At 40.3% G+C, this 24,136-nt stretch overlaps 1 protein-coding gene across 2 annotated transcripts in view; it reads right to left on the bottom strand.

The window, feature by feature from the left end:
- The window catches only part of Fgf13 (fibroblast growth factor 13), a 471,678-nt gene extending 451,457 nt beyond the window's left edge, over window positions 1-20,221 (bottom strand). Inside the window, exon 1 of one of the 2 annotated variants that reach the window (XM_048335843.1) lies at window positions 19,950-20,221. The gene's annotated coding sequence lies outside the window, so the exon portion shown is untranslated. Of the gene's footprint in view, window positions 1-197; window positions 317-19,949 lie in introns of those variants that run through there. The other variant, XM_048335844.1, reaches the window with a different exon arrangement.
- Between the last annotated feature and the right edge of the window lie 3,915 nt (window positions 20,222-24,136).

Below are 24,136 nucleotides of genomic sequence, written 5' to 3'. Positions count from 1 at the left end.
GATTCACTTGCAAAGCCCAACGAGCCTCCCCAAAGGGAAATGTTTGAACATGTGATGGGCAACGTGGGAGCAAAGCAAGGGGAGGGTCGCTCGCTGGCTCTCTCTTTAATCCATTTTTTTCCGCCTTCTTGTTCTGTTCGCCAAAGAGACGCCCCGACTTGCTGGCGGCCCGAGGAGTGGGAAGCGCTGGCCCTTACCTGCTCTCGGCTCCGCCACCCACACCCCCTCCGAGCTCGCCCGCTCCTTCCAAACAACTCTCGGGTCCCAGAGAGTGGGGAATCAACACCGCAGCGCTTGCTATATAAACGCCAAGGTGTGGGCACGCGGGGGGCGGGGGGCCGGCGAGGGCGGGGCCCCACAAAGCCGCCTGCCCACTGTAGTAAAGACAGAGCTCGGCAGGGGCGCGCCGACGTCAGCCTCGGCTCGCTGAAACCCTCCGAGCCCAGTGCAGCTCCGGCGACGGTGGCTGCCCGGCGTCCCTTAGCCCATCGGGACGATCGGGACCCCGGGGCACAGGATTCAATCCAAGCTGTCCCTCTAGGACATCGGGACTCTTGCTCGCAGCCTCTGCCAGCATTACTCCCTGCATCCCCAGTGTCCTCCTCCCCTGCTATGCTGCTCTGGGGGCCCTGGCTGTTCATCACCTACACTTTGGGGACTCGCTTCCAGCTGCCTAACTTGACACAGCCGGACTGTGTCGGTGAGGAGCTGGGCAGGAGCACGGGGAGCCGACTGACACTGGAGTAGAGAGTGAAACTAACTGTGCTGACTACCCCCCTCCACACACACACACACACACACACACACACACACACACGCTGGCCCCTCCTCCTAAGGCTGCCGGCTCTACTTGGTAAACTGGACTCAAAGAGGCTCCAGCACCCCATTAACCAACCTGAGATGGAAGGAAATTAAGACTGAGATAACTGCTGGAGAATACGTGAAATGGATATGTCGTTGCCCACGCCATACTTGGGACAACCGAGGGAAGGCCTGTGAATATTAGAACGAGACAAAACACTGTTGCATAGGGGGCAGAAAGGGAAGGGGGAAAAAAATCAAGGGGAAGAATGACTAGGTAGACAAGAAGCAGCCCCGGAAATGTTCTAGGATAGCTTTGCCCTTACTCTCCTATCTGTAAATGGTGACCCATCTAGTGGCCCCAGTGCTAAGGTGGCCGGTAGAAACACTCAACCTAGTCATCCATTAAAGCATAGATTTCCTCCTGCCTTTGGAGAAGCACAAGTGAATTCCACACAGAAAGCCAGTTCCTCCTCATTGTAAGGTTCTCCGGAAAGGAAACCCGCCACATGGTACAGGCAGAAAGTTTATTGAGAGGGGGAGGGGGAGCAAACTGCTGGCCCACACAAGATGGAGGCATGAGGAGCCAGAGGGGAAGGAAGAAGAGAAAAGAAAACAGAGAAAGGGAGAAAGAGAAAGTAACAGAGGAAAGGAAATAGTGAAAGGAAAGAGAGCAGGGACCATCTTGAGCTGGATTATATAGGGAAAGGGGGGAGATCTGGCCAGGTGGATAGTGGATGTGACCTCAGAGAAGGAGAAGGTAACTGTGCCAGGTGTCCCAGTTACCTAGGTAACTCACGTACTGGACGCAGACTGAAACAGGTGGGGGCATCTGGGGTGGATCTTACATTCAGGCCTCTTACTAATTATGAAAAGGGGCATAGACTCTCTCTGGCTACTTCCTGCTGGCAAAGGGCATGGACCTTAGGAGTAAAAGGCCTGAGATGTGGCTCCTCGGAGAGGAGGTAGCAAACAGCAGTCCCTGAGTGGTAGATGCCATTCCTTAAGAAGCCTGGAAGAAGTCTCATGAGGCACTGCCCACTTTTTCCTTTGGCTTGTGGAGTAGATCAAACCCCAAATGGATAGCCTTTGAGAGAGAACCTACAAGGGGTGCCTTGAACCCAGTCTGCATCACACTCTCCACACTCTCGAGGACATAAGCCAAAAGGTTGGGCCATTGAGACTGATTTTCTAGCCTATGAGGCATTTTGACTTTACCAAGTAGTCTGGTGAGGACATAGGAGCCCAATAAGGCAGACAAGACCATAGACGTAGAGAGGAGATGGTGTGGTAGCTTCGCAGCCAGCAATGGTAAAGGTGGAAAGTCTGGGGTGAGGTTCCCCTGGCTTTCAGCAGTTTGTTCTGAGGAGAGGGTGGGGTCCAAGAGGCAGAACAACCCTCAGAAGAGCAGAGGGAGGAGGGGATCCAGTGACTCCTGACTCTGTCTCCTCCCAAGTCATGGCACCATTCAGAAAGGAGTTGATTGGGGAGAGAGGAAACTGCCTGCCTACACAAGATGGAGTCACAGGAAGACAGAGGGGAAGGAAGAAAAGGAGAGAGAGAAAGGTGCAAGAGAGAGTAACAAAGGAAAGGAAATAGAAAAGGAAAGAGATCGGGGACTGTGTTGAGCCAAATTATATAGGAAAAGGTGGGAGATCTGGCCAAGTGGATTGGCTGTGACCTCATAGAAGGGGGAAGTAACAGTTTCCAGGTGTGCCAGTTGCCTAGGTAACTCAGGTACTGGGCATCAACTTAAATAGGTGGGGGGGGCATCTGCATGGAGCCCTGCGGGTGAGGTGGGCCTTACACTCACCAGTTCAACTTCACCTGCTCCTTAATTCACTTTCCTTAATGTCATTACCAGGCGAAGAAATCATATAGATGGATTAGTCCTACTGAATCTTAGGTGGTAACTCAATTACAAGAGCCTGCTGTGGCTTTCAAGACCAGGAGTGTGGGCTGCTGTAGCCACCAGCCGAGGTCTAAAGGTCAGCAACCCTCTAAACTCAATTTGCAGCCTCTGTGCTTAGTCTGAGAGAAATGGCAGCCCTGTTTTTCTTGTAAATAATATCTAATAACCTGGAGCTTGATGACACAATACAATTATCCAACCCAAGGTTAGACCATTAATTAATACCAGTAGTCTGAGAAGGAAGGTATTTCTCTTCAAATGACAGACACTTGAAATGGATGGACATTTCCATGGGGTTGCACGAAAGGGCAAAGGGAAAAGGACAAAGTGTTTCTAAATAATTTCCACCCAATAATAGTTACCTATTTAGCACCTAACCTGTGCCGAGAAGCATGCGACTTGCTTTATATTATTACTTAGTTCACTATTCACAACTGCCCTAGTATTTCACATTTTATAAATGAGAATATAGGGGCTCATAAAGCTTAAATAACATTTTTGTCTTATTTTGCTTTGCTTTGGGGGACAGGAGTTCTCTATGTAGCCCAAACTGGCCTCAAGTTCCCAATCCTCCTCACTCAGATTCCTCCATACTGTGTCTTCCTACACCATCACACTTGGCTGTAGGTCAAGCAACTTAAAAAAAATCACACAGCTGCTAACTAGAGACCTGGAGTAGGAAACTATGACAGTCTATCACTGAAACTATTAATGTTCTATTTTACTACATCTCTCAGTGACCCCATAAGCCTCTTGAAAAAGGGGGAAGACACATTTCACTGGAACATTCTGCCAATACTAACCTAAATATTTATAACCCCCCCACCCGCACCTCTCCCATGTAGCACTTGCTTTTGGTACAACCTCCCAGGAAGCAACAGGACCATGGGAATTGACACATACTGTTTATCTCAGCTTTCCTACTACATTAAGAACTTCCAGAGGTTTCTCTATACACGTTGTATCTATTCCTCTCACCTTCCATGTCCTGTGGTGTCACCTCCAGTGAGGTTAACATCCCCTTATCCCTCTACTCCTAAGGGACATTAATAATACAATATATAGAGACTAAGCTTATGTTTGTTACTCTTATCACAGTGAGTGAAGTGGCTCTTTTCTTGGGAGTGTACATGGAGTTGGCCTGTCCATGAACAGATAAGGTAAACTAAAGTGTGTTTATGCACTGTTAACCATCTTGCAAGAGAAACAGGAGTTGAGGAAAATAGACACTATATCAAGAACACTGTGGTTCTATATTGTCCATATGCAGGCCAACCAATAACATCATAATAGCATTCATGACAAAGACAATGGGTTATGACTGTTCAAGTGTAAGGGCATGGCATCTTATCTAAGTAACTCCGAAGGCTCTGCTAGAGCAGACATGAGTAGCATCTTCTGTAAAAGGGACGAGGCTTTCCTCCTCTGTAAACCTCGTGAGCTGTTTAATGTGAATTTTGTTGCTTGTACAAGGAAGATCTTACATCTGTGTGGATGTGGGCCATGGGCAAGGGGTAGTCTTTCTTCCTCCACCACCAAAGGAACTTATTCTTTCTATTTCTTCTTTCCTTCCTTCTTTCCTTCTTTCTTTCCTTCCTTCCTTCTTTTCTTTCTCTTTCTTCCTTCATTTCTCTTTCTTTTCTTTCTCTCTATTCCCTCTCTTTCATTCTCTTTCTTCCTTGCACTCTCTATCTCAATCTCCCTGGAGACAAAGTCTCATCAAGTATCCTGACCTGATCTAGAACTCACTAGGTACCAGGAGGACGTCAAACTGGCAACTCTCCTGCTTGTGCATCCTAAGCACTAGGATTGCAGGCATATGCTCCCATACTCAATTTAGCAACTTACTCTTGAAGTATGTCAATGAAATCTTGTCTTATTTTAGCACTTCCTTTCCCCCATGCCAATCAATCTGATTCAGAAGCAGCTTTCAACTATCAAGTGTTTTTGCAAATAAGAGCCACGTTTTGTTGGCCATCTTGTTACTAAAACTGAAGCTGTGGGTACCCTCAGCTTTCAGCCCAGCAATTTGCATCATATGGTCACTTTGCTTCTCTCTGCCTTGTCACTAGGGTAAACCAACATCCAGGCTGTCTCTGACCTTTGTATAAGAGAGAGTACATAAACATGATAAAACATGGGCACAGATTATCTTGTACATAGTCAAGGAACTTAATCATAGAATTAAAACAATATTTTAGACAAAATATGGCATGGCCACTTTCTAGAATAAAGTAAATGGAAGATACTTGAGTCTTTGTGGTGAAGTAAAAAAAGGTCCTGAGTTCAGATGCCCAAGGCACCAATGTCTGAATTATTGGTTGGCTCATCCTCCAATGGGCTCTCAAGATCATTTCTAGACAAGAGGCCACAGGGTTCCATTGTCAGTGCTGGAAGTAAGGGTGACGCGAGTGAAGGTGTGAAGGGCAAGTACACTTAGGGCCTTTCTCTGGCAGTGCAGGATTACCCCAATGTATAGACATTGTCACCAAGCACCACCAAACCACGTCTTAGTAACAAGATGGCATTTCACTGACTAAAATCTCTCTCTCTCCCTCTCTCTTTGACTTTCTATTTAGCGATATAACCTCTTATATACATACAGCCATACTCACAGGCACACAGACACACAGACACACAGACACACAGACACACACACACACACACACACATGCGTACCTCCATCATGTTGCTGACTGCTTGCCCAGTACATACTCCTGACATTGCCATCCATCATCTGTTATGAGCGCTTCACCAAAGCCAGAATCAATCTTATTTGGACTTTCCAAAACTGAGCTACAAAATCTTCTTTCTTTATATAGTTAGCTGCCTATGACATTTCATTCTAGTACTGTAAAACTAATACAATGTCTAGGTTTTATGCTAATATGCTATACAGCAATAGTAATTAAATAGAAACCAAAAGGTTCTCTTAACTCTATAAGTATATATCATGTCATCCTGCAGAGCTAATGTCTACTTCCTTTCCTCCTCGAATTCAAGCTGATCATGGAACTGCTTTTACCAGTAGAATGTGGCAAATGTGATGTTGTGCCAATTTGGGGGTCTAGCCTTGAAGAAATTTGGCAGTTTTACTTTCTCTCAGTATAAGAAGTCAGACACCCTAAGTCCTGAGTTGTGAAGAAGCCTAAATTGGCTATATGAAAGAGTCATGTGACAGAAAACTGGGTGACACAACTAATGTCAAGAACACTTAGGCAAGACTCAAGTTAGGCCATCTCAGCTGCCAACCAGCCACTAAAGCTGTGTGCCAGGCTGTGCACCTGTTGCCACCTGTCTGAATTCCTGATGCACTTTTCGTGGCCAAAATACTTGTGGTTTGAAAGACACTGATTTGGAGAATGCTTTGCTACACAAGACTAGATGACAGAAATTAGATGGGACCCAAACCTTTCCATTTCCTCCATTTGTCTGCTAAAAGTCAGAATGAGTTTTGAAAGTATGGGCAAGTCATAAGACCAAAGAATGTCAATGATTAATCCAACAATAACTTAACCTTAAGACTTTTCCAATCTACAGCAAACAGATATGTGATTTTCTGCCACCTATAAAATTGAACATTTGGACCATTACGACGTGATCTTTGAGCTGCCTGTCAGGAAAGAACCTCTGCAATATTTTGTCATTTTCTTGCCCAGTGAAGGGCAGAACAATGAGGATTCAGTCCTGATTCAAAACAGTGAACATCACTGGGCAACTTGGGTTATACATGTAGAGGCCCTGTTATTCCACAGCACACAGAACCCATGTCAAAGTGAAACCAGTGACCAAACATTTTTGGAATGTTTAGGGATATATTATTTAAGGGGTTAACATACTTGCATTCACATATATCTTCTCTCAATGAAACATTCCTTTTTTTTGGGTCTGACACTGGGAGTTGAACTCGGTACCTGATTCTTTCTTTCTTTTTTGGTGCCAGTCCTGGGCCTTGGACTCAGGGCCTGAGCACTGTCCCTGGCTTCTTTTTGCTCAAGGCTAGCACTCTGCCACTTGAGTCACAGCGCCACTTCTGGCCGTTTTCTGTATATGTGGTGCTGGGGAATCGAACCCAGAGCTTCATGTATATGAGGCAAGCGCTCTTGCCAGTAGGCTATATCCCCAGCCCTGGTACCTGATTCTTTCTATCATTAGCTAGTACTCTACCAAATGAGCCGTCCAACCCAAGATGTTCCTTTATATCAAGGACTCTGAATCACTTCTAAAATTAACTTTCCCACCCCAAGGTTTAGCATAGTGCCTGGAAAATAAAAGACAATAGGTATCTTCTTCATCACAATGTCTTTTATTTAATATCCTGGACTTCTTGTCTATACTAAATGTCTATCTCAAGATGATGCTATTTTTAATGTTCAGAGCAACCCTCTGGCTCTTATTCTCTCTATATTCAAAATGAAAAAAGTTTGACAGTTGAAGCAACTTACTTAAGATTACACAGGTAGTAAGAGCTATACCCAAGACAATGAGGCAAGTAGATCCCTCTGTTTCCAAATCCTTATTCCTTTGTCTATACAATATGTCAAATTTTGTCAATATTATGAAGTAAGTACCTCTTAAAGATCCTCCAAAGATAAAGTGAAGCATTAGAGCAACTGTAGAGAGCTCAGAGCTTACTGGAGTTTCATTCATATCCTGTGAATATATCAACCTCCTACCCTTCCATGTAGACAACATGGAAGTGTGCTGTCTAGATCCTTCTTCCAGGAAAGAATTGCTGCCCAGATGTGCACAGTGTGGTCAGTGGGCAGCCCCCAGCTATCAACTCCATTAGTGGCAGAATGACTTCACTAGAGTTCACGTCCTTTTCTTTTTTTTTTTTTTTTTTCTGTAGCCCACATTGAGTAACTGACTGAGACCTGGTCATTTCAGATAAACAACTGTACTCTGACAGATTCTAGCACTCCTTTGCTGACTAGCTGTTTTTTGTGTTGCTAAGATGAACTGCTCTCTCATCTCAGCCCTGCCTTTTTACCTTTCCTTTAACAGTTCTTTTTTTTTTTTGGCCAGTCCTGGGCCTTGGACTCAGGGCCTGAGCACTGTCCCTGGCTTCTTCCCGCTCAAGGCTAGCACTCTGCCACTTGAGCCACAGCGCCGCTTCTGGCCGTTTTCTGTATATGTGGTGCTGGAGAAACGAACCCAGGGCTTCATGTATACGAGGCGAGCTCTCTTGCCACTAGGCCATATTCCCAGCCCCCCTTTAACAGTTCTTGACCCTAATGTATCTCGTGTACTAAATCTGCTTTCAGAGTTCTCCACCATTTATAACACCTTCTAATGTTTTCCAGTCTAGGATTTTGCTAAAGACAAATTCTGGGAATTTTCCTTTTCCATGGATGGTTTTAATGATCATTGTGTTTCTCATTTCTTTAGTCTCTGACCTCTCTGTCATTTTAGGTGTCTCTGACTCTGTCTGCCCTGTTATCTCTCTCTCTCTCTCTCTCTCTCTCTCTCTCTCTCTCTCTCTCTCTCTCTCTCTCTCTCTCTCTCTTTATCTATCTATCTTTTGGTAGTATCAAAGATTGGGACTTAGATTTATGCCTAAAACATAGTCTTGATACTCAATTTATACCTTACATAGCTCTTTAAATTGAAGAAAATATGATGTAGAAATGACTAAGATATAGAGTTTTGATGACTAGATAATATTGAAACCATTTGTAACATACTTGGTGTGTGTGTTACTCACCTTTCAATAACTATAACAAAATATCTGAATTAATTACTTTATAAAGAGAAAAAGATTGTTTTAGGTAGAAATTGTGGAGTCCATGCTTGCTTGATCCATTGCTTTTAGGCATGTGACAAGACAGTAATCATGGATAGGAGAAAGTGAGAAAACTGTTTGCTTCATAGTGACTAGGAAGTGGAAGAGAATGAGAAAATCCTGGGGAACTAATATCTTCTTTGAAGGTATGGCCTTAGTGACCTAACTTACGCCCATTAGGTCCCACCTTGTAAAGGTGCCCTCAACTCCCAGAAGCGCCACAGGCTGTGATCAAGCCTTTAACACACAGGTCTTTCGGGGACACATATCCAAATAACAGTGGTATTTTACCTGGCACTGAATGGATATTTGCTTGACACACGATCAAGCAACTTTATCCATCGCACTGTCATAATAATACTTGTCATATCTGGCTGCTTTGGATCTTCTTTAAGGGACCTACCTACCTACTTCTTTTTTTTTTTCTTTTTTTGGCCAGTCCTGGGGCTTGGACCCAGGGCCTGAGCACTGTCCCTGGCTTCTTTTTGCTCAAGGCTAGCACTCTGCCACTTGAGCCACAGCGCCACTTCTGGCCATTTTCTGTATATGTGGTGCTGGGGAATTGAACCCAGGGCCTCATGTATAGGAGGCAAGCACTCTTGCCACTAGGCCATATCCCCAGCCCCCTGTTAATTTTTTATTTTTGCCAGTCCTGGGCCTTGGACTCAGGGCCTGAGCACTGTCCCTGGCTTCTTTTTGCTCAAGGCTAGCACTCTGCCACTTGACCAACAGCGCCACGTCTGGCCATTTTTTGTATATGTGGTGCTGGGGAATCGAACCCAGGGCTTCATATATACGAGGCAAGCACTCTTGCCACTAGGCCATATTCCCAGCCCCCCCACTTCTGTACTCAGTTTCCCCCTTCTGCCATGTAAAAAATATTCTTCCCCATTCCACTTCTCCCTGTGCAATTTCTATTTCCTTTTTTATGCTTTTACTCCTTCGCTAACACTTAAAGTGTGACATGTTTCTTAGTAGATAGTTACCTATACTTATTCTACTACATTTATTACATAAGGAATTACTTCTGTCTGGTTTTTGGAGCAAGTATCTCAGCTAGTGATGGGGGATTTGCTTCACTGCTGCTAGGGTAGCAAGCTACCATCTATGCCAAGGTGCTACACTGGCTGTGAAAGGAAAGAAGCAACAACATGTAGTACCTGGTTGAAGGAGTGTGCTGGACTCATTGTCAAGGCAGCAAGACTAATGACTAAAATCCAAGGACACAATTTATGGTGCTTTATATAAAATGTTGTTTAATACCTGTAACTGTTAGAAATGTTAGCTATTGTCAATCTTGATATACAAATAGTGAAAAGAGCTAAGAAAGGGCAATTTACCTGTTCAGATTCGCACAGTTATTGAACAAAAGCAGCAGAGTTTGAACTGAGATTTTTTTGGCTAGAAAAAAAAACCCTGCACTGATATTTTAAGGAAGGCTCTGATTGGTACGGTTTAGAGAATTCAAGAAGAGTCTGTAAGCAGAGCAATGCTCTGGCTTTTGTGTTAGTGAACAGGATATTGCTAAGATCCGAACCAAAGGCTTCCAGCCAACACAACGCTGACACTGTGAATAAGGACAGAAGAGTCCTCTACAGATGCTTCCTTAGCCACATCCATAAACTTCCACTGTTATTCCTTGTTCATTTGCTGACACACATGTGTGCTCAACACATGATCCAAATGACTGTACCTATTACACCACTGTCAACTTAGCCACTCCTGCAACTTCTGTTCAAGTCTGGAGACAAAGCTTCCCAGGAATCCCTTCCCTGTCTGATTACAGGTTTCTGCTTGTCATTGAGAGAAACTCAAGACTCACAGGTAGGGGGATTGTAACAGATCTCTCACCACTTCTCAGTAGACAGAGCTTGTGACTTTGCAGAATTCCTATGACTTTTGATTTCCTTGTTTCCTTTACTACATCACGTTTAAGTCATTATAAACTTTCTAGACCTTGATTCTCTTAGCTCCTCCTACTTTATAGAAGTGCAGTTTCAAAATTGTTTAAAATCCTTTAGTGTCATAACATACCAATGGCTCTACTTTTACAACTGTATCTTGACAACTGCAGGTACCTGTCCAAAACTTTCTCTAGCAAAATAGATAGTAAGGTCTATGAAGAATTTGGGGTGAGTGAGGTCTGGTTGTTGTGCTTCTTAAGAGAATCAAGTGTTGTCATTCTTTCCTCACTTAAAACGTGAACAAATCTTGGATCCAGAATTATAAAGGCAAACAAGAGAGCAGAAAAATCCCAAAATGTTATAACCTGACTTTCCTGATCTCCCAGATATTCAAGAAGTCAAGACTTAACAAATTAAACAAACAGGATGTACAGAGAGGCCTTAAAAAAGACAGCTTTCCTCACACACTAAGATTCCTACCATGATGGGGCTGGGGATATGGCCTAGTGGCAAGAGTGCCTGCCTCATATACATGAGGCCCTGGGTTCGATTCCCCAGCACCACATATACAGAAAATGGCCAGAAGGGGCGCTGTGGCTCAAGTGGCAGAGTGCTAGCCTTGAGCAAAAAGAAGCCAGGGACAGTGCTCAGGCCCTGGGTCCAAGCCCCAGGACTGGCCAAAAAAAAAAAAAAAAAAAAAAAAAAAAAGATTCCTACCATGCAAGGACCTTAGTGTACTAGCTCCTGAATAGATTTCCCTTCACCATGAAGCAACTCCAATAGGATAATAAGAAAGTATTGTGACAAGGTAACAAACAGTACAAGAAATGTATCCAATGCCTAATGTATGAAACTGTAATCTCTCTGTACATCAGTTTGATAATAAAAATTTGAAAAAATAATAAAAAAATAAAAAATAAAAGAAGTATTGTGTAACCGTCTCTATAGGTTCAATAACCTGTAACCTGAGGACTACTTAAACAATATGAACCTAAAGTAATAAATTGCTGGGTAGAACAGACAAATGACTGATCACTCGAAAATCAAATCAATAGCTAAATTATGGTGGCTTACAGCTTTAATCCTAGATACTCAGGAGACTGAGATCTGAGGATTGTGGTTTGAATGCAGTCCAGGCAGAAAAGACAATGAGACTTGTTTCCAATCAATTATAAAAAGCTGGAAGTAGAGGTGTGGCTCAAACCCCAGTGCTAGCACACATATGAAAAAGAAAGAAAAACACCATATACAAATATATGGAGTTTCAAGGGAAGCATAAAAACAGACTTTCTAGATTCTGTTTGAACCAATCATAGGTTCCTTTGGGGCTGAAGTGTCCTGCCCTTTCCTGGATGGAAGTGGCAGTTATGGCAGTTGGTTTTTGGTTGATTCAAAGAACTTCTCTAAAGGGAGCTTACCACCAAGGATGATCAGTAACAGTACTTTAACAATATTTCATATACACATATAAAAAACTTTAAAAATGTACTCATGAAACAGACTTTCTGGAATTATAAACATGTGATTTTCCAAGTCGGAAATCTAGTACTAAATTGAAGACGAAATTGATGAATTGGATGAATCAGAAGGAATGGCCTGGTAAATGTGTTTAGGTTTTCACATAAGGCTAGTAATCTACCACCTGATCCACACCTCCATTTCTAGCTTTTTTACTGGTTAATTGAAGATAAGTGTCTCATGGATTTGACTGCCTACACTGGTTTCAGACTGTAATTCCCATATCACAATCTCCTGGGTAACTAGGATTATAGGTGTCTGGGTATGAACATCCAGTACCTAGCGGGATATTGTAGCTTTAAAAACAGTAAAAGAAAGAAGCTTTTAAATATTAGTTATATATTCATTAAGTAATTATAGGTGCATTTGTATGTGATATCAATAAAAAGCCAATAAAAGCAAAAAGGGAAAGAGCTTTTCTGAGTATAACAGCTAGACAATTTAAATAAATAATTTAAATTATTCAAAACTCACTATTTGAAAGTTAAGAAATATATTTTCTATGAACCCAGCAAGTGCAATGCCCTGAGTTTAAAATCTATTACCATCAAGAGAGAGATAAAAGGAGAGAGGAAATATACTTAAAGAACACCATTGTGTCAAAGTACAATTACAAACTAGAGATCATTTTAAAAAGAATATATTCTTCACAATATGGAAACAGGAGGTTTTCTTTTCTTTTTTTCATTTTTAGTATATTGTGTGCAGTTATTTCTTTTATCTTTCTTTTTTCTTCTCCTCTAGTTTATTCCTCAGGGCCACTGTTTCTGATTTGGGTACCCTTTGCCTTCTGTGTAAGTTTATCTGATTTGGGAAAGGAAAGGAGAATCACAGAACCAGTGGGACAAAGGATGAACCAATGCAACAGTGATGATCACTAGACACTATGTTGGAAATGAAGTTTGCAACTTGGAGGGAAGGAGAGTTGGGGAGATGGGAAGTGGTAGATAATGAGAGAGGGGTAATACTGTTCAATAAGAAATGTACTCATTATCTTACTTATGTACCTGTAACCCTCTGTACATTACCTTTACAATAAAATAAAATTTAAAAATAAAATATATTATTCTGAAGTAAATATGGCAGTATCATACTTGGAAAATATATCATTCTCTTTATAATCCTGAGAATTAATCTTTGTTAGGCAAGCACTAACACATTAAACTACAACTTCAGTACCAAATTTAGGTCCTTACGTGTCTTTAGAACTAATGAACAAAGATATAAAAATAAATAAATTTAGTGTTCATCTTAAGATATTTGGAAAAGAATCACAAATCAAACTAAAGAGAACTAGGAGAATTAATATTCATTAAAATCCTCCTTGAATTAGTAAAATAAATAAAAATTGTTCTTTTAAGAAAAAAAAAAACAATGACACAGAGAACCTTTTCACAATTCCAATTAAGGAAAAAGAAAACAAACATTTCCAAAGACTGGAAACCCAAAAGGAGGCATAACCACAGATAAAGAAAATATTTAAGAAATTTCAAATAATACTGAGTTCCATGGAAGCCCCAATGAAAAAAAACCAAAGAATAAAAAGGATGTTTTTTTTTTAATTTTTTCAAATCCAAGTTAACCAAGAAGTGAAAAAAATGAATAGGAAGGTTACAAAAATGAGAATAAAATAATGAATAAATATTTACTACTGAGCAAGTCAGCACAGTGGAAAGATTTGCTGGTTTTAATTCAAGTGTAAATAGTTTTAAAAACCAAATATTTCAATGTCATTTAAACTCTTTCAGGCCTTAAAAAAGGCAAGTCTTGCAATCATTTTTATTAGTTCCATCTAAATTGAATTTCAAACCTTCAAACAAGCTACACATTTAGAAAAATCTATTGTCACTCATTTTAGATATAATTGGTGATATTTTGAATAAAACATTCACAATATAATCCAATAAAGTAAAATTATAACCATTGGGATGTAGTAGATAATACTATTAATCCCTAGATTTTATACCTCCCTGTCTATAGGATATTTTTGCCTTTACTAAGGCTTATTTATTATTGTTATATTTTTAACTCAGAACATAGGCATTATCCTTTAGCTTTCTCACTCAAAGATGGCACTCTACCACTTGAGTTACAGCTCCCCTACTGCTTTTTCTTCCTGATTAATTGAAGATAAGAGACTCAACTTTCGTGCCCTGGCCAGATTTGAATCCTCAAATCTCAGCTTCCTGAGTTGCTAGGACTATCATCATGAATCACTAGTGCACAGCGTGTACTAGAGTTTAAATTTAGGGTTTGCTTGCTCAGAGATGTTCTTCTACCACTCAAACCATTTTTCCAGCTGGGCTTTGTGTTGCTTATTTGAGATTTTGGAGATAGACTCTTAAGGACTTGTCTTTCTGGGCTGGCTTCAAACCTTGCCCCTCCAGATGTCAGCCTCTTTGTAAGCTAGGATACAAGCATGTGCCACAGGCACATAGACAAGAATAATTTTATGGTATACATTTCACTTTCCCTTAATTTGAGGATTATTCAAATGATCCAAAATGATGCCTTGAGAGGCCTTATGCATTTCCTTCTTCCTTCTAGTGTCTCTTCTGTCAACTTGAAACTAGATTGCTTTATACTTGCCCTTGTAGGAGGATGAGAGTTAATTGGGACAGAGTGATGCCAATCAGCATCACCTAAAGCAAAGGAACCTAAAGCCCCTACATATTGACAGTTAGTATAGCTGAGCCCAGATTAGATGAGCTATATACAAGCTAACCCTAAGGTCCACAATTTACTAATGATTGTTGCTAAGATTTTACCTGGATTGTTCCACAGAAATTACCAATCCACATAAAGGATTAAATTTGGAAATGGAAAGGAGATTCAGTATGAGCAAATCTTTCTGTGTAATTTTTACGTCAATAAATTAAGGAGGAAAATCATATGAATGATTATATTAATAAAGGCTTAAAAGTAATTTGAAATAATTCAGCTATGTTCTTCATACATTTCTAAGTTAAAATAGGATTAAAAGGAAATCTTAAAATAGTCCACTGTTTATAAAAAACAGATGCCAAATATAATCCCAAATGGCAAGCCACTGACTTGTTCAAATAAAATTCAGAACTAGACCAGAATACCTCAGCCTTGTAATACTTCAACAACATTTCCTTGGAGGTTTTAACTAATAAAAAAGACCCCAAAATAAACATCAGAAAAGGTATCTAGTGCCTTGTCTGGTAATATTATATTTCTACAGCTAGAAATCAAATGCTGTAGTAAAATCTTTGACTTATTCAGAAAACTTAGTCTAGTGAAGGTATGTAAGTATACTATATACAATAAACAGTGTTTCTCTACTTGACAATAAACACCGAGAAATGAAATTGGAAAAAATATTCATAATATTGAAATAACTCGTATAATACAAAGGAGTAAATTTAACAGGAGCAATATGAAGGAAAATGCAATACCATTATGAAGCACATGAAATAAAGCCTGAAAAAGGAATAAATGAATCACAAGATATGATATCATAAAACTTCAATTCTCCCAGTGTCAATATTATGTTTATAAATTCCAATTTAAATTCCCAATGTGCTTTTCAGTAGAAAACAGAGGATTTGTATAACATACTTGCAACACTCATATGTAAGAATAAATGTCCTAAATGCCATTCATATTGGAGCTTGCCTGTAATCCCAGCACTGAGTTCAAGGTCAGACTGGACTACATAGTAAGACCCTATCTCCAAAAAAAATCAAAAAATAAGTATGAGGGGGGAGGGGAGGAAATGAGGGAGGTGGTAACAAGTAGAACAAGAAATGTACTCACTGCCTTTCATATGAATCTGTAACCCCTCTGTGTCACACTTTGACAATAAAGAAATATATAAAGGGCCAAATGCCTGAGAATAACCCCAGAAAGTAAAAGAGATGGAAAAGGAAGGAGAGATAGAGAAACCTTGTCCAGATATGTGCATATACTCTATAGTCATTGTAATGAAATTGAAATATGTTAGTCACATAGGAATAATAATTAGATTAAAAGAAGAAAAAGGATAATTCAGAATTAAATCCTATATACCGAAAAGGTGTCATTTCACTTCAGTGGGCAAAAGATACTTGTAAATGAGCAGGTAGATACTACTGGTAATTAATTTATAAAAGAATTAGGCCTCTATTTGACAACTAGGAGAAATAGAATTTTCAAGCAAAGATATATTGCAGCATAAAAATAGGAAAAGTGATACAGAAAAGACCAGGGAATTATATGCACAATCTTGGAGCTGGGAGATTCTCTTAAACAATGCTTCAAACCCAGAAGTAATGAAAGTGATTTGGCAATAGACTATGTTTCAAATTTTCTGTACAAAGCACAATAATTCCAGTAGACTAACCAAAACACAGAAACATAGCGACATCCAGAAAACAGATGACAGGCTACAGTACTAACATACAAAGATCTCTTAAAAGTGGATCGAAAAAATAACATCTTCAAAACAAGCAAAAAAATATGAAGAAGTACTATCTGGAGAATCAAGTGTATATGGATAAAGTTTTTTTTTTCCCAAAAGAACTCAGAATGATAAGAAACCAAAGAAATTTAAGTTTAAGTGACAACAAATTATCTACTTTATTCACAAGATTGACACATACCAAAAAGTTATAAGATCAACATCATAGGACTGCAGAACAAAGCCTATGTGTATCTATGTGTATATATTGCTGGTGGAGTTGTGAATTTGTGCTGTATGCTTTTTAGAAAGCAACATGGCAACACTGAAAGAAATTAAAAACGGTACTTATACACTCTTCAACTCAGCTACTAGCACTCAGGCCCTGAGTTCAAACTCCAAGACCAACACACACACACACACACACACACACACACACACACACACACACACACACACCCCACCACCACCACCACCAACAACAACAACAACAACAAAAGAAGAATAAGATAGAGAAAATTGTGAGTGGCTTAACATCACTTCTATAAAATAATCCACAAATAATAAAGATAAGCATGTACATATATGCACATATGATACACTATATGTGTTTAGTGTAATTCTATAAGAATGGAAATTAGGAAAATGTATATTTTATCGTTACATTTATATTACTTATGTAAACTGAAAATAATGACATAATGACAGAGCAGCCGCATTTGAACAACAGACAATTTCCACAGTAGAGACAGTGGCTTGCTCTGGATGTGGCAAAGGAAAGGAAATGTGTCTCAAATGAAGTACACCCCATCTTCATCACTCTGTCTCTGCAAATCTATACCCCTCAGTACTGTGCTTATCCCTCCTGTGTGGTGGAGCTACTGTATTTAGAAATAGCAGGTGTTTCCCACCCTACCTAAGCCAAGAGACTCCCCCGAATGCAGTCATCCCTGTGCTCTTAGATTTCCCAGCCATAGAATGCTTCTAAGACTCCACTCTCACAGAGATATATAAGATTTGTGATGCAGACAGAGAAAGGAGACCCATTTTCTACCCATAGCTCTATTATGTGTCAAGTTCTGACCTCCTTCCCATTCACAGCAAAGAGATGTAAACTTAACCGTGGCCATTATAGACATAACTTTTATATTACGTACTCAAGGAATATTTTCTTATTGCAAGAAATTATAACATATATGGAAAACTCAAACAGGAGGTAGAAAGTGAAGTGTTAAATTATAGAGCTACAAACAAAATATTAGGAGAGTTGGAATACAGAACATTCCAGAAATGATTTTGTAAAGAGATGGCATGTGAGCCAGATGTGAAAGTTTGGAGCATGTGGACCATATTAGATATTTTGAGGTACATAAGAACTCCAGGCCTATTGAATTAGAAAGTATACCAAGGGGTGGATATTATCAAAATACAAGTAAATTCCTTTCTACAATTAACACATACAGATAAGAAAAGAGGGCGGGTGGGATTGAATCTCCAGAAAAGAGACCAGTAGTTGATATTTTCACAAAGCCATCCCACATTATTCTTATAAACCATAAGCACTCAGAGAGTTGAGTTTGTGACAATTGTTGAATGCTAGGAGCCGGTGACTCACATGTATAATCCTAGCCATTCAGGAGGCTGAGATAGAAGGATCATAGTTCAAAGCCAGCCCAGGAAGGGAAGTCTATGACATACTTATCTCCAATGAACCAGCAAAAAGCCAGAACTGGAGATTCAGTTCAAGTGGTAAAACATAAACCTTGAGCCAAAAAGTTTAAGGGACAGTGCCAAGGCTCTGAATTCAAGTACCAACACACAAAAAAGTGGCCAATTCAAGTACACTTGGTGTGTGTGTGTGGGGGGGGTACAGTAAAGGAATAGTAACCAATGAGGCTAGAAAGATGAGTTCCACCTAGCTGATGGAGGTTTGGGGGTGTGTCAACTTATACAGGCTGGGTGTTATAGTAAAGGGAAAAAAACCCATTAAGATATATGAGATAACAAACAAAACTAGGAGGGTCTTTGATTTTTCCAGTACTTCTGAATCCTAATGGTGTCTCAGAAGATCACTTACTGAAGGTCCAGGTTCTGAGACTTGAACCCCAAACCTCCTGAATCACAATTTAAAGATGAGGCTCAGATTTTGTATTTTAAATAACCTTTCCAGGTGATTCTTGGGAAGGTAGCCTAGCACTGGTTGAGGAAATGGAGTTTGGAAACCACCACTTTAATGCTGCATTCATAGTGTTTACACATGGCTATTTTCTTATTGGAGTCATTTGTTCAAAGTAGTAGGCAAGTGTGCTATTTAGAGGCAACCTCCAGTAAATCTCCTTGTTCAGCAAAAGAAAAGGAAATCACTTTCTCTAAAGTGTTGCAATAAAATGCACACCCAGGTTAAATGCAAAACCTCTGACAATTTTCCATCAAACTTGATGACACTTTTGAATACCTGGTATTATTGACTGATACACTAATGCAACATGGGAAAATAATCCAAAATGTTCAAGTTTTGCCTAGCAAAGTGAGTGAACTTTAAAGTGATATTGGAAAGAAGAAAGCACTACTCTAATGTGATACTGATCATATATGATGCCATGGCTTCAAAATGGAAAATGTACCATGCGGCCATTTGGAGGGTTCCAAGGGAAATGGAGGCACTACATAAGGATTGGATTAGGTCAAATCATTTTCATGGTGGGTTTTTTTTGTAGCTTGAAGACTTTTAATTTATGTTATTTGGACACCTTGAACACATGTAGGGAGGCGATACAGTGTTCAAAGATCAGACCAATTGATATTTCAAAAAAGTATGACACCGATGTTTGTTTCTTCAAACTATGCAATATTTTAAGATTGGCATTTCTCATTTAAAGAAAGCCTATCTCTGAAGAACATCTTTCAGCTCCATGAAAACATTATGGTCTGGCAAGCTGGAATGTTGACATAATACTTTACGAAGCACAATGCTTAAAAGCCAACTCTGAACAAGAACCTTCCATCAGCCAAGCCTGCTTCCGTTACTCCCAGTAGTCTTCTAACCTCATCCTCCAAAATTTCCTTCAATTCCAACTCCTTTCTCAAGGCCTCTTACTGTAAATATGCCAGAAATCAAGAGAGGATTCTTGAAGGAAATATAATTCAAGCACGTCTTTCGTATACTTAGGCTGGATTCCCTCTTTCACAGGGACTGCCTGGACTGTTGAAATCCTTTTCTAGGCAGCTCTACATCACTCTTCATTGCCACATCACAGGAAAAATACATAATAATTAAAGTCCTTAGCCAAATTCAAACTCACACAGTAATGGGACAAGAAAGACAAAGCAAGTAGCTAGAACAAACTCAATCTAGGTAGAGAAATCACAAGAGTCAAATTAAAAACTTTTGGGGCTTTTTTGCTAGCTAACTCACTTTTAAGTGGGAAGGCATAGTGGAAAGATTTAAATCTCATATATTACTATGATTTAATTGATGTCCTAGGAGCATAGGCTTGTCCTTTTACTTCTACATCATGTCCTATGTTGACATTTGTCTCCCTACCCAAAGCTTCCTCAGCCTGGGTTACCCAGGAGGGTTCCAATTCCTGCAGCATTTCCCCCAGTGAGTCTGGTTTCACCTACCTTAGAAGTAGAGACACAGTGGGCCTGGTGGTGAGGAGGAAGGAAGATCCCACCATGTACCAAAAGCTTTAAGGGCCCTGTTGTTATTAGTCCCAACGATCACGCACTCCCAGGCCCAGGCAGCTTCTTAGTCATTTCACCACCATGAGTTTCTGAGATTTGAAAGAGTTTGCATCTGAGCGAAAGCACCCTCAACTCCCAAAGCCCCCCTGCTCCAGGCAGGAAGGGCAAATAGTTCAGAGTGATTTCAGGGGCCAGTGGACCCTGTTCAGTTTATATCAGACTGTTGCGAGGAGTGGTAAGTCACAGGGTCTATATTGCATCTATTTTTAGTGAAACCAAATTCCTTCCCCCAAGTTCTCTTGCTTCCAACTTGTTCTAAGTGTAGGAGACCAGCTGTGGTCAGATCATCTTACTGGACCAAGGCTCTGTCAAGGCGAAGGGAGGAAAGCAGGGAGGTAGGGCAAAGAGGTAGCAACTACTGGTGCTTTGGCCCTCTCTCACTGTCCCAGACATCTCCAGAAGAAGACAATCCTTTGGAAAAGAAAGTGTTAACTACCTAGGGTAGTAGTATTCCCCCATTATTCTGGCAGAATTTGGACAGGGACTCTATGTGGAAACAGATAAGAAGCAGGCAGTCCTTTTTTCCTACACACACACACACACACACACACACACACACACACACACACACACACACACACTTCTGCTGGCCAAGCCAGGATCATGGCCAGAATTGCTAAAAGGGTCTAGAAAAGAATGTCATCATCCAGGATCCAGGCCAAGGATTAAAATATGAGGAAGACTATATTCTACTCACTTTGTAACCGAAATTCATCATTCTAAGGGGTAATTTTAATGGGGAAGGCAATTTGGAGAAGATTTTTTTTTGGCTTCATATCCTAGCCAAAGGTGTTAATTCAGAAGAAGGCAGTGCTGGGCTCTTGAGAGTGCTAATTGCCTTCCTCAGATTCATCTATGACAGTGGTTTACAAACTATGGACTATGGCCCATTAGATAGCAATGAAATCTATTCATTTGAGCTGTCATTAGCATTTAAAAATGAAAAGAAATAAAACGAATGGAAAAGAACAGAATGACAGAATCAGGAATTAGAATAGAGTGTGTTACCCATAAATATGGATCAGCTCTGTGGAACTTTTGCTCTTTCTATTAACTGTCCTTAACAGCCACATAAAATGGATTTTTACTGTTAGCATGATACATTTTCTTTGTTTTTTTAAAGGAAACATTTACTTGGATAATTTTGTGGAGAAAACAAGATAAACCCCTAGATTTTTCTGAATTTTATCAATTCTGCTACTACTAGTAGTACTGTCACAATCACTTGTTGGAGACGTTCATTATAAGTCAGGAACTTTTGTACATATTTCATATTAATCCTTATCACAGCTTTCTGTGATAAGTTCATCTTAGTATAACAGAAGCAGTTGAAGCTTAGTATTAAGCCCATCTGGGGTATGGACCTAGGTTTATCTGTCTCCAAAGTTTGTGTTAACAAGTCAAGACCAGGTCCCATTTCAATTGGTCAAGACAAGATTAAATTTATCAGCTATGGAAAACTTTGACTAGGTTGATATTTTTATATAAAATATGATGAAAATATTTTTAAAACTTCCTATTCCTACAAAGATTTTTTAAATTTTATTTTTATGTTAAGTAGTTGTACAAAGAGGTTTTAATCCAACCTGCCATGTAATAATAACCCTTTTTGATAGACTCTTACATTCTGAGTTGGGTTTGCCTCTGTGACTTATGATCTCATGCTCCAAATCCAGCCTCAAGGCACTGTAATGGGCATCTGAAAGGCAAGCTGGAAGAACATGAGTACAAGGCACTACATTTTCATGGCTTTACCCCTCAAGTTGCTTCCATTCCATTTCGTACAGACATCTTATTGCCGGGTATATTTGGTTTTGTCTTTTTATAGTTCAAGCTAAATCAGTTCAACCACTTTTTAGTTGATGAGGGGGAAAATCATACTTATTCTACTTCCAAAATAAGCTCCTCTTTTGGGTACACAGCTTAGAAAAAGCTGAAACTTTCAAACTTCCCACTTCACATATGGGGACTTCTAGGTCCGCATTACTTTGAAATTCACCTAAAAAATTCCTAGTGATTTGCTCATTTTGCAAACTAGTATGCTCTGTTGTATTTTTTGTTATTTGTAGGGTGCAAACCCTGGGTATATGCCTGGCATGTGATAAACTAGAAATGCTTGATACTTGCTTCAATGAGTGCCACTGTGTGTGTGTGTGTGTGTGTGTGTGTGTGTGTGTGTGTGTGTGTGTGTGTGTGTGTGTAACTGGGAAGGAGGAAATACTCAGTGCAGGATATGTCAAAGAAGTCTCAAATAGATGGTCCCCTTTTATTTACTGGCCAAAGCAAAACAGCATGGCTGCTGGCTTCCCTCCAATCTAGGGAAGGCTGAAACTTGACCTAACTGCTATTAGCTTCTCTGTGGTAATTCCTGGCTACTCATCAGAGCTTCTCTGTTCTCTTTGTTCAGAATGAAAATTAATTGGCTCATAAACATGTGCAAAATCTCCAAGCAAAATGTTCTCCATTGTTACCAGTGTTCTGACCAGGTGCTGGGCTACAGGCATTGTCAGGAGTGCTGCCCAAATCTCAGCTCACCATCATGAGGCCCAGTAGCTTCCTCGCCTCCAAGCTTCGTTCTTAGGGACAGGCATTCACCCCCACCTGTGGCCACATCCTTCCGACGCTTTCAAAGCAAGGAACAGTTGTCTCAGTCCTCACGTTCTCCTGCTATTTTTTGCCAGGCTGGAATAGAATATTATAGACCTGCTCTTGCCAGAGGTGGACTGATTTCTCTAAAGGGATCCCTGGGCCTCCAGAGACCAGGGCTCCCCAGCCCAGGTCATGCTCCTGGCCCTGCCTGTTCCAGTCACCATCTGCATGTAAGCAGTGGCAAGGACAAAGGAAAGGGGGCTCTACTTCTTAACCTTATCATTCTGCCTGAAGCTTCTAGGAACAAAGGACATTTAATAATAGAATTGCTCCTATGGTATTTATAGCACCAATTGCTCAAAGCTGTTTTAGGTTTTATTTTTAAAAGCTCATCCTTTGTCACAACCTCCCCAGGAACTAGAGCAGAAGGCAGGTACTAGCAATTCTACATTACAGACCAGGAGACTGGGGGAATCAATGAAGAGAGATTCTTTCAAGGATGGATAATGAGCAAATGTAGCTGAGAGTACTGAGCCCCTTAGCCCTGTGCCAGATTGAAGAAGATAGGGTCATTTATTCATTTATTCATTCCTCCACTCATTTAACAGCAAGTCTGGGTTCTTCTCCAGCTGCTTCATGAGCACTAGGGATTTCTAAGGCAAGTAAATTTTAGGCTCCATATCTTCAACAAATCTTAAGTAAACAAAACAGGATGGGAAATCTTACTGCTTAAAAGAGATTTGAGAGATGTATTAAATAGATACAGTGCGTAAACCCCTGCCTTAGGCCCTAAACTAGGTGTTCCAAATGTAAGAACATACCTACAAGATAACACGGAAAAGTTTAAAAGATCTACTGTTTAATCGTGAAGGAATTTTTAAATATGAGATATCTCCTATGTTAATCTTACCATTTAGAAATGGTGTTTATAGGTGCAATCATATGATGTTCCAGATTGGAGGGATTGAGTAAAGGATACAAAATGAGATAAGAAAGCCTTTGAATTGATGACTGTTGCAGCTAGGTCATGGGAACAGGTTACTGCATCATTCTTTTTTCTCTTGTTTTATAAGTTCTTGAAAATCCACACAGTAGGAGAATTTATTTTGAAACAAGAATTCATAGAACCTTCTCTCAAGAGATTTCCAGACTTTACATTCCCCAAAGAGCATCACTGACAGCCATTAGTAATGAGCTCAACTTGTGCTGCACTACAGCAGTCAAAGTGAAGAAACATAAACCCTCAGCATGTGGCTACAGGTTCAGAAAAGGTTAGCTGGAGCATTGACAAGGCAAGGCACAAGCAGCCCTGACTAATGTGTCCTGATACCATTTCTGTCATTTTCAGGGACTGTTCAGGTGAGGGATGTTTGCATTGAAAGAGCCCTGAGACCCTGAGGTAGGGAAACTGAGTCTGAGAAGCTATAAGAAACCACCCAATGTAACATGACATAAAAGTGACAAAATCGGCAATT

Source organism: Perognathus longimembris, chromosome 28, assembly GCF_023159225.1.
Source record: "Perognathus longimembris pacificus isolate PPM17 chromosome 28, ASM2315922v1, whole genome shotgun sequence".
NCBI classification, from domain to species: domain Eukaryota; kingdom Metazoa; phylum Chordata; class Mammalia; order Rodentia; family Heteromyidae; genus Perognathus; species Perognathus longimembris.
The sequence above is the reverse complement of the archived record's forward strand: the minus strand, read 5'-3'. Positions and strand labels throughout refer to the sequence as shown.